Here is a 389-nt window from a genome sequence, read left to right on the forward strand (position 1 = left end):
TTTCTTTATTTCCTCCTCACTTTTTCAGTCCCTCTGCCCCCCAAGTGAAGAGAGGAACGGGTTTAAACGGAGCTGGAAGCCAGGTGATTCCCAGACACGAGCGGTCACAGGACAGGTCACAGAACAGCTCGCAGCAGGCTCGATGCACTGTCATCAGCTCTGCCCCTCCTGAAGTGCCCAGCACATCGCTGCTGAGCTCCAGGCCCCCTCTGCTGCGCTCAGACCCCGCGGGGTCACGGCTCCTGCGCTGCAGGACAAAGGTGAGGAGCACCCCAGCTCAACGGGGGTAATGGGGACAGTCCAGTCTCTGCGGAGCAGGGTAGCGACTGGCTGAAGGAGCACCGGTGCTGCCCCGGTGTGTGGCAGGGGGGGGGGGGCGGGGGGCCCCC

The sequence above is a fragment of the Buceros rhinoceros genome, unplaced genomic scaffold (genome assembly GCF_000710305.1).
Source record: "Buceros rhinoceros silvestris isolate BGI_N320 unplaced genomic scaffold, ASM71030v1 scaffold1840, whole genome shotgun sequence".
NCBI lineage: Eukaryota > Metazoa > Chordata > Aves > Bucerotiformes > Bucerotidae > Buceros > Buceros rhinoceros.